Source organism: Fukomys damarensis, unplaced genomic scaffold (genome assembly GCF_012274545.1).
Source record: "Fukomys damarensis isolate Sample0158 unplaced genomic scaffold, DMR_v1.0_HiC HiC_scaffold_16, whole genome shotgun sequence".
In the NCBI taxonomy this organism is placed as follows: domain Eukaryota; kingdom Metazoa; phylum Chordata; class Mammalia; order Rodentia; family Bathyergidae; genus Fukomys; species Fukomys damarensis.
In genome coordinates this window covers 14316502-14325980 of record NW_022900928.1, presented here as the reverse complement: position 1 = coordinate 14325980, position 9479 = coordinate 14316502, and the positions used below count along the sequence as shown (strand labels likewise).

Genomic DNA, 9479 nt, shown 5'->3' with positions numbered 1-9479 from the left:
GTTTAACAAAAAAAAAAAAAAAAAAAAGATGCTACTAAGGCTTTCAGTTTGTTTGCATGATAAGTTAGGTTGCTATTTGTTACTTTAAGACTCAAGGTACAGAGGATTTCCCAGACCTTAGTTGGTTTAACAACACAAGTCACCTGTAAAATTGTAGTCGACTTTTGCATATTAATAGAGCTTTGTGAAGATTCTGTGAAGTGCCTTGGGACCAGGACAAGGAGCTGCAGTGTGCCAGCACTCTGCTGGGCTTATAGTAGACGACCTAACCTGTCCCTACTGCAAGCCTGCAAGGTGGGCACCCACAGCCCCGTTTCACCCATGAACACACCTGCCCAGAACTGATGGGATACCACAGAACTGTAAAGTCCTTGTTCTTTTCTCTGCAGATTAATCCTGACACAGGGCATTTCCTTATTCTTGCAGGGCTAGAATTTAAAAAGAAAATTCTGGCCTGGAGCTTAGCATTTTATCTTTCCATCATATTGGACATAGTTATCAAAAAGCATGAATCCTCTTCCTCAAAAGACCAACAATTTCAGTGCCAAAAAAGTCCACACACACACACACACACACACACACACACACACACTCAGAGTGATTTTCTTGATGACCCTGCAAAGTTCTTTTTCACAAAGAATGTCTAGCGACACAGGACTCTCCTGAGGACTGGATCCACAGAATTGTGAGGTGAGGTGGGGGACCCTCTTACTTTCCAAACATCGAGGAATGCTAGCTGCCTCGTGGCATGGAAGGTTATTGGTTATAAATGTGCCCCTTGAACACTCAACTGTGTAGAATAAACTTGTATGTGCCAGGCTCCTAATAGGCAGTTCCCAGTTGACTGGGGAAGATGAGCGTAAAAACAGGAAATTGCAACATATAAGTAAGGTTATTACACGGAGTAATAAAAGCAAGTACAAAGTTCCCAGATAACTTGAGAGTGTTGCTAGCTCTGCGTTCAGGCTCAAGGAAGATGTACTAAAAGACGCATCAAGTAACCCCAGTTTTGAAAGTTCAGTAAGAAGTTCTTTTCCAAACTATCATTTACTTTTAATTTTTTTTCTTTGCAGAGAGTGAAAAGAAGAGAGCAGAGAAAGGACTTATATGTGTTGTGTATGTGCTATCTGACAGGTGGCACTGACATTTTGCACATGTTTTCAGATTTTAATTCTACTGGATAGGATTTTGTTTTGTTTTGTTTTTTTTACAGAGAAAACATTTAGGATCAAAAAAGGTAAGTTGAGTAATTTACCCAAGGACACACAGCTATGTGGAGCCAGAAATCCATCCCAGTTCTTTTTGGCTATGACTCCCAGGCTCTTTCCCTATCACTGACTTCAGTAGCCAGCAGGAAGTATATGTTAAGGCAGGCTTATTTGTGGTGTGCTCTGAAGTCTTTTGAAATAGAATGGTGCTGACTCATTAGAAACTGAATGAACAATTGATCTTATTCAGAGTCGACTCTACAGAATCTTCTCATCTGCTCACAGAAACCTCAAGGATTATCCCGTCTATATGCTTATTCTTCACTCCAGCCCAAAGACTTAGACAAAGAGGTCACTTGCCTGGTAAATCTGGCATGGAGCTGGAACTAGAAACTCTTGGCTCCCATCCCATGCTCACAGTGCAACACCACGTTGCCCGGATCTCGTCTCTCGCATCTCCAGTGCTGTGAGGAAGGGCCAGGGAGTCTGCAGATCCAGGGGAACCTTCTGCACTCTCCTAAAAGATAAATACCACTTAGATTGAGGCCAGATGCATTCTTTTCTTTAAAGAGATTTGTATTTTAATTCCCATGATGACCTATGCATGTGTGACCTTGGGCCATGTTACCTAACCCTTCAGAGTTTGAGTCATCTGAGAAATGCGGCACAGAGTGAAGAAGTCCTACCTCACAAAAGTTTTGTATAAAATAATAGGGACCATGTTTCTGTGTGTACAAAATACCCGGTACTCAGTGCTCAACAGATGTGAGTTTGCTTTTCTTTTTTTTAATCCTCTGAAGAACCATGACCTGGGTAAATCTCACTCCACCAGAGACATAGGCGTTCTGACAAAATTACTTCTTTTCTTTCTTTCTTTGGGCAATGCTTATTTGTATATTGGCCAATTTGGATCCACAGTCACAGAGGAGATCCATGGTGTTCAATCTACATTCAGAGAAGCTCCAAGGCTATGGTTCAAGGGTGGATATTTTCAGAGGTCAGGCCCTCAGGCCACCTCCCACCCAAATGAACAAAAGCAGCATCTCTTTGATGTTATTTATATGTTGGGCTTTGGAGTCCTGTTCCACTTCAGAATGAGATCAAGTGTTGAAAATAGTAAATTGAAAACTTGTGCTGGAGCGAACTAGAGTTTAACATTTGAGCTTTGCATCTCAAACAAGGTCATGTTCCTCCCTCCTGCTCTCCTTAATGACAAAAGCCCACCTCCCACCCACCTCGCTGCACACAAACAACATGGAGACCAGAGAGAGGCAGAAAAGCCATTAATATCTTTGCTGCTAACCAAAGCCTGGGTTCTCAGCATGTTGGAGACAGGAGGATCCACTGTTGGCTGTGGAGTCTGTTGACTGATTTGAGGCCTAAGATGATGGGGGGGTTCAAAGAAAACTCATGAAAATGAGTGAGTGAATATTGCAAGGAAAAAAATCTTGCAGGCTGTTCCTCCTCATATCTGACACCAACAAGACAGAAAATACTGACTTTGGAGCCACCAAGAATGGAGTTCAAACCCTGAATCTGCCAACTTTTGACTGTGACAACTTGGGCAAGCTTTAAACTCTTTCCAGTCTTCACTGGCTGATCCTCAGAATGGGAATGACAGCACTCTCTCAGAAATAGTATGTATGTATACTCTGTGTGTGTGTGTGTGTGTGTGTGTAAACAGAATATGTGAGATCTGGAATGTGGAGCCCACCAGCCGCCCCTGAGTGAATGAACATCAGTCCTCCCTTCCCATCCAGCTGCCACACTTTCTAGACCACACACTGGGACATTGTGTTGTGGTAAGTATTGAATGGAATGGTGTAAGTCAAGTTCCTGGCATGCAGTAGGTGTTTAATAAAGGTTACTGCTCCCCACACTCCCTCATTCTGCAGGGCCCCTGCCACCTTCTTTGCTTCTTGCCCGGCCTGCTGAGTCACCACCCTAATTTGATGCCCTGCCAGATCCCTGCCCATCTCCTCTGCCTGAGTAGTTACTCTAATTCTCCCCCTCCCAAAATGAACAAATCTAGATGAATGGCACAACTCCCCTAACAAGTTATCCTGTCCTGACATTATCCCAATTGATTATCCACTTACATCTCACGCCAAACCCTGAGGTCACTATTAATAGCCCTCCCGCCTCTCATGACAGCGATCTCCAGGCTCAGAGGAATAAGCAGTTGCTTAAGGCTCCTCAGCCCAGTGAATGCATAAGAGAATCTGAAATCCTGTCAGGTCTATGTGCAACCAAAGAATCATCTGCAACATCTCGTATGCCTGAGAATGGAGAGACCTGGACTCCAGCTCCGACTTCCCCTCCATTGTGGCACGTGAGCCTGTTTCCTCCTCTGGAAATAAGAATTACCATTCCCCCCTGACCCCACACAACCGCACCCAGGTTTTAAGGCTAGTCCTGAACGGGCCGTTTGTTCTCGGTCCTCTGTGCCCCGGCTCGAGCACCTCGCTCATCTCCCTGTGTCCACCTCATTCAGCCTGAAGTTGTAAGATTCTGCTCCACCATCTCTGACCTCCTCCAGAAAACCTTTCTAGATCCAGGGTGCCCTCCTCTGGCTTTCACAACCCTGCATCTAACTTACAACTGTACCCTTTTCCCGGTGTGTATACCTGATTAATGTTCCCTCGTCTCAGACTGGGAGTGTACACGTGTTCGTCTTCATATCATTGTTTTCCTCAGAAGAGTTGCTCAGACATTGCGAAGGAATAAATGCATTCATAGAGGAGGGAAGAAGAAGGGAGGGATGGGGAGTGACAATTAGCGAGTTCAGGGTTTTGTTAGATTCTGGCTTCACCATCCACGACTTAGGAACAAGTCACTCTTACATTTTTCCTATGTTGAAATCCTGCTCCAAAAAGGATCGGTGGCCTTGTGCTCACACCATCCCGACCCTGGGGCACCCGCTTTGACCTTGGGATTTGGCCTTGCAGCTGGGCCTCAAGTCTCTGACATTTATCTTCCCTGACACCAGCCCCCATCCAGGACATGGGGCTTTTATTGCTCTTGCCATCCTGTGCCCAACTCTTGGCCTCTTCTTCTCACCTGCCTCCCTGGCTGGTGGCAGAGGTGCTTGTTGCCCATGGACTGATCTCTCAGATTAAATAATCAACCTGGTTTCCTCATCTCTGCATCTTACCCACCTGGTCTCATAGCTGAAGAGGGATACAGCCTCATATCCCAGGTTTTACCAAGTTTTAGAAGCCCCTAACGTCAGCTCATATCCTCTAGATCAGATTCCCTGACATAACCAGCCTCAGGAAAGCTCCGGACTGGTGTCTGATCCTTTCCTACTTGCCACTGAGAATCTAGCCATGCAGGGTGAGATCCTGCAGTGGGGTTGGAGAAGGCACCAGGGCTGGGATGTGACTCCCAGGGAACGTCCATCGGGCAAGTAGGTGCTCAAGTTTAACCTGGCCTCCGAAAGTGAAAAATCACGTTTGATACAACACTTAGGCTATGCACCTTTGGACAGCTCATTTTACCTCTCCGTGCCAAAGGGTTTTTCATCTGCAAATCAAAGATCAGAAAACACAGCACCACTTCAGAGGACTGTTGTGAGGACTAACTCAGATAATGCACAGCTACCTAGTCTCTGTGTGTGGTGCGTCCTGATAAACAGGAGCCTTTTCCCATGTCTATGACTGTGGTCATCACTGCTTTCGTCAAGAAGAAGGGAGCAGGCTCCCTCAGGTACATTTCTCTCTTGCGGTGCTTCTTTTCCGCGCACTGTCCATTAATATTCTGCAGACCAAGTCGGTGAGGCCGTTGCAACACACCAGGCTTAAAATTAATCAAGTTCCTGTCAGTCCAAATGAACTTTTCTCACTGATTCTCAGATCTTCAGCATCTGCCTCTGGGCACATTTTTCCCACATAATGAAGTTCGAGGAGCACTGCTGACCACTGCTGGCTCCTGCCGGGTCCCAAGTATGACCGCCAGGTAGTCAGCATTGTTCTCAGACCCACACGGCACCCCCACCCCCATCATCTGGCTGCCTTCTCATCAGCGTGATGTGACCCTGCTAAGATTAACATGATACCCTTGTAATTCTGCATCCAAGACACATGTCATTTTCCTTCAACACATTTGGAAGGAGGGCAAGTTCTACTTTGTAAGGACCGTCACTTATTTTGAACTGGAAGAAAATAATTTATTTGGTCCAAAGTTGTTGTGTTTTTCCATTAAGGGCACATATTTCCCTCTTAGAATGGGAAATAGAGCCTTGCCGATCCCACATAGTCCGGTCTGCAAGGTCATTCCAGTACAGGGCTTTCTTCCTCCTTTTCAATACTGAATCTAGCAATGAAGAAAATAAGTCCAGAAATTAACCACCTTGAGGTGCCGGGCAGAGGAAGGTGTGTTAGCAGCACCTACTTGGTGTTTCTGTAAGAGACATGAAAATGTTCCTCTACTGAGTAGAAATCCATATAAATTCTTCTTCCCATGGGATAAGTCTCAGGGGGCTCCTTCTAAGCCCTGACCCCTGGGGTTACACCCAGAAAACCTGCTGGAGTTTGCAGTGCCACTTACCACCCAACCAACAGGGTTGAACAGCATTGTTTTTAGCTGGGCTGTATGGTCTGGGATTCCCAAGTCCCAAACACCTTTTAAGGGCTGAGATTTTAACACTGGAAAACTAGAAATTTCACCACTTTAACAAAACTGCGAAACAGCAGGCCCTGGGAGAGGACACTTATGGGGCCATTGTGGAAGAAGGCCTAATCCTCCTCCTACCTCCCCATAACCATTTTCAACAGATGCTAATTCTTGGATCTGGAAGGGTGACATCCAGGCCGTCTCAGCAAACTGTAAATGGTGAGCTAGAACACCAAAGAAAATGGCTTGAGCCATTTAGGCATTATCAAAATGACTCAAAGAGAAGAGAGAGGTTAAGTCACGTGATCATAGTCACACAGCTAGTGACTAGACAAACTGAACTTTGAATCCAGATTTGCATGACTTTCAAGTTATGCCTTTGTTCCAAGCTGTTACCTAGAAGGCAAGCAGAGCACCATGGGACCCTGATAGATAGCTGCTCTCCCCAAAGCAGTGGACACTGTGGGCTACGGCTACGTCTCCACCATCTGTTCACTTCTGGAGGCCTTCGCCAAGTGCCAAATGTCCCACCAGGTGGCTTCAACCTCCCAAAGTATTCCTGACACTCACAAGTTCAATTTTCAAATGAGAGCTGGACCCCAGTCACCACACTAAACAGATTCCACAGGAAGTTACTTAAAAGTCTAAGAAGCAGGGACAAAAAATGAAAACCCACTCAGGTGGAGGTAAGCTTACATTCCGAGCAGAGAGAGCTCAAGCCTCCTGCGTGGGCTGGAGTTTGCGTTTGTGTTTAATAACAACTTTGATCTCTCTGCCAGCGGCAGCGGTCATTGAGAAATCCTGACATAAAGAAGGTATCTGGGAGATAAAGTTCTGCAAGCGATGATTACTAGCACTTACGTTCTCTTTTTGTTGAAAGGAAGAATCCCAGATTGAACAGTGCATTGAATGATATGACAAGCAAGTACTTGATCCCTGTCCAGCTGGAGGGGGATTGTACCCATCAGCAGCTTTTTAGCTAAGGACGTCTTTATTTTTCCCTTCTTTGTCTGGGCCTCTCTAGTTCCTCCTTTTACTTCATGTCAGCACTATATAGTAGGTATGCCAAGTGGTTTTGAAATTTAAATTACAGTCTCTTTTTCAGATGTTATTGGAAAGAACATGTAATTTATAACCACGTGTTAGGAGTACAGGATGTTCATGGTCCACTGCCAATTTTTCTTTTGTAAAGTTAATAAAACTTTCATAAAACACTTATACACTTGTATATTTCATGGTAAAGATTTTTTTTTATCTCATAGGCTAATGTAAAGATTTATTAAAACCATTTTTTGTTAAGAGGAGTGTCAATAGTTTGCAGCTGAGTGTAATTTTGAATCCGTGGAAGATGACGGTCTGATGGAAAATGACAGTAACAGCTTTGTTGATTTAGCACTAAAAATAAAGGAGCCTTTCAAATGAGAGAATGCTCTAATATCCAGAGTGGGCTAGAACGCATGCAGGCCAGCGGAGGCGAGCTGGAGGAGCTGGCCACCAGCACTTCAGCCCCTGGCAAGAGCAGAGCAGCTCTGGATGAAGCCCAGGTGGGAGGGTGTACAGAGCTCCCTGGCCAGCATGGAGGGAGGGAGGAGCCTGAGGCATAGCTGAGGCCTACATCTACTTCTCGTAGCAGAAAATTCAGGGGATCTGCCTGCCCCCACAGGCACTGTTAGCCCTTCTAGCCTTCTCTGAGGCCCACTTTTTTCTGACTGTGATGAATTAGTCCCACCTGACACATACCCCTCTCCTGCCAACTTGTAATCTACATCTATCCCAAACTGGTCTTTACTAAAAAACTGTTTCAAGGAATCTCACTTAACTTTTTTCTGCATATAAACCCCAGCTCTTTTTAAAAGTTCTAGTTGGTTAATGGGTATGCACTCCTAAGTGGGGCTGGGGATCAGGATTGGGTTGGCTACAGAATTTAGTAATTTGCAGGAGTAGCTGGACCTCTCTGAACTTCTTTTATCTTCTCCAGGAAGATCATATGACAACTTGTACCTGCAGGCCCCTTCCTGAGACCATCCTGAGAGGATGTACATGAAAGGGCTTTGCAAAAGTGGCAGATACATAGAAACTTCATCCTGGATAGTATCCATGGTCTTCAGAAAGGGTGTGAGCAGATGGTCTCCTGCTTATGCAAAGACTCATTCTCTCAGATGGTGACACAGAGTAAGAATCAAAGTGTATATAAAGAGGAAGTGATGATTAGTAACTGTACCCTAGATCTTTGCATTAGTAAATCCTATGGCCCTTGTTTTATAGATAATGAAAGTGTTACTAAGAAAGGTAAAGTAATAAGTTCTTGATCATAAAACTAGTGAGGACAGCCAAGTTTCAAACCTAGACCGTTCTAACTGCAAAGTTTGTCTCTTCCCCCTTAGGACATTAGGAGCAGCAAGCCCTCTCGAGCGGTGGTGACCTGCTGCATGTCTACATGTGATCCCTCATTCACTGTCCATGTCACTCCTGGGAACTCATCGGCTTCTCAGGCAGGAGAGAAATGCTGTAAGGGTGACACAGTTCTGAGCAAGTGTTCTCCACCCCGGTCAAGTGTCACAATTAATGACAATTGTGACAAGAACCAGGGCATCCCTGGCTCAAGGCCGCTGTTTCACTGGAAGGCCCTCCAGTGACCCCTCATCCTATTCCCTGCCTAAGGCTAAGTCCTCACTGAGTTTTCTGCTTGAATGTTACTTTCCAGGCCTTAGTCGGGCCATCTCTGTGTACCCTTTCATATCATGTGGGATTTCCCATTGCTTTTCATAATTATAATTAAGTTTGGAAAACTATTTGTTCCCTACCTATGTTGCCTACTAGACTATAAGCTGCAGGAGGGGAGGAAGCGCAGCTGTATCATTCCTTGCTGAATCTTCCATTCCCAGAATAACACAGGACTGATCCTATCAACAATCTCCCACTGTGGCCACATGTCCTCTCCTTCCAGCCCAAAGCTTTGATGACTTCACACATTGGGTAGTTTGTGCCTGGCCCCTGTGTCATCTATGCAAGTGTCCCCAAGTCCAGTTAGGAGAGATTTGGGGGACAGCCTTCACCTTTGGACATCTGAAGGTGAAAGTGCAAACTCCCAGAGGATGAGAGGGAATGGATGTTACCCACAGCCTCGTCTGCTTCCACACCTCAACAACTCTGAGATGTGGAGGCAGAGATCTCCAGGCTGCTGGGAAAAAGGGTGGAAGAGAAATCGTAAGCATGGAACAAAAATTCCCAGAGGAATGAAGAGAAGACCTGTACACCATTTCTCTCACTGTCTGGATGGGCAAAGGCATAGCAGTTGGGAGCAACAAGGCCAACCGGAGCATAGACTGGAATTCAGGTGTGGAGGTCTGGTTAAGAACTTCTTTTCACAGGTGTAGAGGAGATCTGTGGTGCAACTGAGCATCCTTGGCTGGTACATAGGCTTGTTCCTTGCTGTTGCTGCATTCACAGCTATTTCTGTTTTTGAGTGAGGCAAGTGAAGTTGTTGCTGCTAGACTTAGAAAGTGCAGATTTGAGTCCTAAATAGAAGGGCCTGAGCCCTGGCCATGACTATGCCTCCTAAGGATATTCACACTACAGCCAGACTGAGGCCCTTGAGGGAAATTAGCTAGCTTCTCCTGGAGCTGCTTACCAAAAAGGAATGCCACCAGAGCTGGA

The 9479-nt window shown here is 45.5% G+C and overlaps 1 long non-coding RNA gene across 1 annotated transcript in view; it reads right to left on the bottom strand.

The window, feature by feature from the left end:
• Window positions 1–1546: 1546 nt before the first annotated feature.
• LOC104856060 overlaps window positions 1547–9479 on the bottom strand; it is a 37497-nt gene continuing 29564 nt past the window's right edge. Inside the window, exon 4 of the long non-coding RNA XR_004517415.1 lies at window positions 1547–1725. This is a non-coding gene — a long non-coding RNA (uncharacterized LOC104856060). The remainder of the gene's footprint in view (window positions 1726–9479) is intronic.